The sequence below is a fragment of the Coenobita brevimanus genome, chromosome 105, assembly GCF_032717465.1.
Source record: "Coenobita brevimanus isolate Jiangsu-jjx chromosome 105, ASM3271746v2, whole genome shotgun sequence".
Classification (NCBI taxonomy): Eukaryota; Metazoa; Arthropoda; class Malacostraca; order Decapoda; family Coenobitidae; genus Coenobita; species Coenobita brevimanus.
The window spans coordinates 3,555,857-3,560,274 of NC_137058.1; the positions used below are offsets into that span (position 1 = coordinate 3,555,857).

The 4,418-nt window shown below is 39.6% G+C and overlaps 1 non-coding gene across 1 annotated transcript; it reads left to right on the forward strand.

Moving 5' to 3' along the window:
* Window positions 1-1,647: 1,647 nt before the first annotated feature.
* Window positions 1,648-1,766, forward strand: LOC145416382 (5S ribosomal RNA). The gene has a single exon (XR_013900272.1). It is a non-coding gene; the product is annotated as a 5S ribosomal RNA (ribosomal RNA).
* Window positions 1,767-4,418: the final 2,652 nt, after the last annotated feature.

Consider the following 4,418-nt stretch of genomic DNA (forward strand, 5'->3'; position numbering starts at 1 on the left):
TTAAAATCATATATATATATATATATATATATATATATATATATTAAAATCATATATATATATATGTTTGTGTGTGTGTGTGTGTGTGACAAGCCAGATGGTTTCCTGTACACCAGGAAACCATTTACTATGTTGGGTGGTAACCATATAACCAAATTATGGCGCCTGGTGGTTTTGTGGGTAATTACGGCGCTCCAGTCGGATTGAGCCAGTGAAGGTTTATATCTAAGGGGTTGTTGGGGTTTATTCGTCATGTAATGCCACTCAGGGATGAGGCTAGCCACTCTCATCTTAAATGTCAGGACCAACTTGCCTAGCCCCGGGCTCCTGTGCTCCTCATGGGGAAATTTGGGATTGGCTGATGGATGGATGGATGGAATATATATATATATATATATATATATATATATATAGATAGATAGATAGATATATGGAGCCTCTGTGGTACAGTAGTAGAGTGTTCGTTTCGCACGCTGGTGAGCGTGGGTTCAGCTCCCACCAGAGTTGAAAAAACTTTGGGAAGAGTTCACCAAGCCACTTGCTACTTTGACGGATACTTGCTGTTGTTGAACCAGTGTCGCATACTAGTATTCTTGCACCCAATCGGCTTAAGGCGGGCCGATTACACTTGGTTCATAGACTACACACACACATGCAAAGCCACTACAACATTACAGTAACACTCACAAGCACTTCTCACCCTACATACAATCTCTACCAGACAGCCTAAGAGATATATTGGCTTTATCATCCCTGCTTCGGAAGGGATACGCCGGTCCTGCAGTGGACCTCAACGGCTGATGATGATATATATATATATATATATATATATATATATATATATATATATATATATGAGAGAAAGCTTATCAGCAAAAATTAGAGTATTTAACATTCCCAGGATACTGATAGTGTTTGAGGAAAGGTGGCTGTCCGGTAACAAAGGATATAAATGTGTGGTTTCCTTTCACAATGAATCTTTTTTGATGTACTATTTACATACTTAATTATTTTTTTAAGACTGAAATTTGGTTTTAGTAATGTTACAGGTTTTACAAATTTGGACTGAAGGTCGTGATGTAGGTGGATAGGGAGGCAGCACATCTTTAGCAATTTTCCTTACACTTACTTTTCATCTTGTTATTGGCTTGTATGCTGAAACAAGCCTTTCTTGTATCGATATAGTTTACATCAGTAATATACAATATGCATCCATCCATCATCCAATCATATGTTGTCCCATGAGGAGCGTAGGAGCCCGGGGCTAGGCAAGTTGGTCCTGACATTTAAGATGAGAGTGACCAGCCTCACTCATCCCTGAGTGGCATTACGTGAGCAATAAACCCCAACCACCCCTTGGATATAAATCCACACAGGCTCAATCCGATTGGAGCGCCTTACTTACCCAATAAACCACCAGGCGTAATTTGATTATATGGTTACCACCCAACGTAGTGAATAGTTTCCTGGTGTGCAGGATACCAAATGGCTTGTCACTAAGTGAAGAGTTGCCCATAAGCAGAAGGAAGAGGAAAGAATGAAGGAAACAATATAACGTCTAAAAATCTTGAAAATAAAATGTTCATTAGCTTATATATATATATATATATATATATATATATATATATATATATATATATATATATATATTACGGCCATACCACGTTGAGTACACCGCTTCCCGTTCGACTAGCGAAGTTAAGCAACGTTGGGTCTGGTTAGTACTTGGATGGGTGACCGCCTGGGAACACCAGATGCTGTTGGCATCCCTACGTCAAATGGGGTTGGTGGAGGATTAGTGCCCCTCCCTGTAAAACAATTAACTCTAAGCCCTTGGCCACCCCGTTTGGGATACATGGTGTCTGGCAATGAATGAATGAATATATATATATATATATATATATATATATATGATGGTGGAGAGTGGAATCTGAAGCATCTGCTATTTGCAGATGATACTGCACTGGTGGCTGATTCAGAGGAGAGATTGAGACAGTTGGTAGAGGAGTTTGGAAGGGTGTGTGAAAGAAGGAAATTGAAATTAAATGAGAATAAGAGTAAAGTGATGAAGTGTACAAGGTTGGTAGATGGTAGGGAGATGAATATAGTTTTGAATGGCGAGTTGCTTGAGGAGGTAGAGTGTTTTAAATATCTAGGGTCACATGTTGCTGTGGATGGAAGAATAGATGCAGAAGTGAAGTGTAGAATAAATGAAGTAGGAAAGGTGCTGGGAGGAATAAAAAAGTGTTTAGATGTCGTTCGCTTAGAATGGATGTAAAGAGAAGGCTGTATGAGGGTGTTGTGGTACCGACTGCGTTATATGGGGCTGAAACATGGAATATGGGTGTAGCAGAGAGGAAAAGTTTGAATGTAATGGATATGAGGTGTCTGAGGAGTATGTGTAGAGTGACGCGAATGGATCGAGTGCGAAATGATGAAGTGCGAAGGAGAACTGGAGTTGTTCGGGAGATGGCTGGTAGAGTTGAGCAGAGGGTGTTGCGATGGTCTGGACATATGGAGAGAATGGATAATGAGCGATTGGTGAAAAAGATAACTAGATCTGATGTGAGAGGTGTAAGACTGAGAGGAAGACCACGAATAGGATGGATGGACTGTGTGAAGAGAGCGCTGGATGTGAGAGGGGTGTCTGTTGAGCAAGGAAGAGTGGCTGTGCGTGACAGAAATAAATGGAGAGAAATTGTGAATGAATAAGTGATGACGCAGCCCTGAGGGGATATTCTCCCACATTTGGTCTGATCAGCTATGGTGGTACCATTCTTAAGTGGCGGTTTGGGTGGGGCACGAACCTCTGCACAGTGTTGCCACGTGTTCCATACCCGCTATGTGAATGGCTCTGATATATGTAATAGGCATCACAATAAGATAAACACGTAAGAATATATTGGTAACGTGTGTATTATAATATATGAAAGAACAGTAAACTTATTATGCGTAAAATATTCATACGGCAATGCAGAAACGTGACATAAATATTTTACAGAGTAAAATATTTCTGGAGTTGGTAATAATGTCTCAATTATGATTATAAGCTAATGTGCAGGAATGTAAGTAAAAATGTCAATTTCTTAGTAAAAAAAAAAAAAATTAAACCCTCGTGAGCGGCAACACACACACACACACACACACACACATAGAGGGAATCGTCGGAGGTACACGTCCGTCACCGGAGCTCCATACCAGACCAACACGGCCAGAGGCATTACCTAAATTAGTATCTTTGAATGAGTCAAGCTCTGTACCAGGTTAGACTAAATGATTTTTCATTATTAAAAGGAAAAGAAATAATAAGTTTAAATAAGACTGGTTCAAACAGAACAAAGAACCACGATGCGTTGAGTCAGCTGGGTTTGTTTATACTACAAGAACACAGGGAAAGTGTACATACTCTGTAAGTACATACTCTGTTCATTTAGTATTACGAAATGGATACATACTTCAGTAAAACAAATTTGGAAAAGAAAAGGGATTAAAGTAAAAAGCAAAATGATGATTTCTACCAAGAACTGGTTGAAGTGGAGACTCACAATAGACTGGTTGAACGTGTACACAAACTAGAAATGGCTTTCAAAAATTAAATTGATGAAATAAAGAAGCAAATGCACTTGCAAAAGGAAGAGATAGAAAAACTAGGAAGGGAGGCCAATAAGAAAGACACAACCATCAGTGAACTAACAGTGGAATTGAGTACGCTTAGGAAGAAAGTGAGTGAAATGGGAAGTACAGTAGTCAATCACGAGAGTGTTATGGAAGAGTTAAAAAATGACACAGAGACAATTAGACAAGCAAGCAGTCTTATGGACCAGAGCAGTGATATTTGTCGGAAATTTAGGAATAATTCCTCCCATTTTCTATTTTAGTTGGTGATGGGCAGTCGTATTTTGGAAGTATAATGTATTATACGTAACCCAGGGTGATGGGTATATAGGATTACTTATATTTATACTATGGTTCATAATTTAGTCTTTTTCCCAGCCATGGATGGAATGTGCACATATGCATTTTTAGTTATTTGATTGGTGGATCGCCTCTGTTCTTCTCTCCAGAGGTCTAAGTTTTAGTCTCGGCTAGGCCTCGGTCAATTATGAGTCTGGAGACCTCAGTTGCTCGGGCTCTCGCCCACGCTCTCAGTCCTAATTCATTGAGTCTTAGTCTCAGATGATCTCGAGTCGAGTCAGAGGCAGTCCCAGTCATGCCTTAGTCACGCTTGGAAGCAGTCTAACCACTCTCGTGGTATTGAGAGAGAATTCGGTTGGGACAGACTGGACTGATTAATTAATTTACGACAGTGCTTCCTCCTAGATGGAAATGAACATTATCAATTCACTTTAATTTATAAATAGTGTAAATAGTAATGCTTACGTAAAAAGTACGTATTTGGTCCAGGCCGTAACCTCCAG